Here is a 944-nt window from a genome sequence, read left to right as displayed (position 1 = left end):
AAAAAAAAAAAAAAAAAAAAAAAAAAAAAACACACACACACACAAAAACGAACTCTACTACTATGTTTATCTTCGACACCAACACTAACAATGATCCCACTCTAGAAGGAATCTTACACATTACAATTCTCACAAATATTCTCAGAAAGGAAACACACAAAAAGATGTACACACAAAAGAATTCCTATAATTGACCACAAAACCCAAATATTCTCAGAAAAAAGAAACACAGAACAATTCTCAGAAATACTTTCAAAAGGAAACACACATAAAAGATAAAATACACATGAGAATTCCTATAAGTGATCGACCACAAAACCCAACTTGAGATCTGCATGATTGATTTTACCTCTCCATAGAACATTCTATACGAACATGGTGAAATATTTCATCATCTTTGAAAGGGATAAGACAAATTGCACATTCATCTATTCTTGAACACAGCCAGGATTTTTTTTCTTGTACTTGAATTTTGGCAGGTGAGAATTTTTTTTTTTTTTTGATGCTGCTTCCTCATACATCATCAGATCAATGTTTCCTTGTCGCTCAGCCGGGGTAGAAGTAATATCACTAAATGCAAAAGTACAGATCATAAGGAATTAGCATGAAAATCATGACATAGTTATCTTTGCTAGCTAGGAGCAAATAAGCAATACCTGTGATGGAGAATGGTGGAAGAGAAGAGAAAAAACCAAATATACAAGGCCGCTTGAAACCATTGGCTGTACAGAATTACAAGGTCCTCATTTTAGATGCACAAACAAAATGTATATGTTTAAAGAATAAATTCAAAGGACAGAGATGCACATCAGAGTTACCTCACTAAAGTTGGAGAGGTCCCTTCGCTAAATTTGGATCACTCTTACTTCCAATTTATTTGTGTCTGCATGGCAAGGGTAGTAAGAATGAGCTCATTTGTCTTTTTTTTTTTGGGGTGGTGGGGG

General features: G+C 34.3%; 1 long non-coding RNA gene across 1 annotated transcript in view; it reads right to left on the bottom strand.

The window, feature by feature from the left end:
- Positions 1–944, bottom strand: part of LOC122066587 — a 4944-nt gene that overhangs the window by 1992 nt on the left and 2008 nt on the right. Inside the window, exons 2-3 of the long non-coding RNA XR_006136401.1 lie at positions 819–883; positions 657–722 (exon numbers count right to left, since the gene is read on the bottom strand). This is a non-coding gene — a long non-coding RNA (uncharacterized LOC122066587). The remainder of the gene's footprint in view (positions 1–656; positions 723–818; positions 884–944) is intronic.

The sequence above is a fragment of the Macadamia integrifolia genome, unplaced genomic scaffold (assembly GCF_013358625.1).
Source record: "Macadamia integrifolia cultivar HAES 741 unplaced genomic scaffold, SCU_Mint_v3 scaffold2478, whole genome shotgun sequence".
Classification (NCBI taxonomy): domain Eukaryota; kingdom Viridiplantae; phylum Streptophyta; class Magnoliopsida; order Proteales; family Proteaceae; genus Macadamia; species Macadamia integrifolia.
Note: the sequence above shows the minus strand (reverse complement) of the source record. Positions and strands in the feature narration are given on the sequence as shown.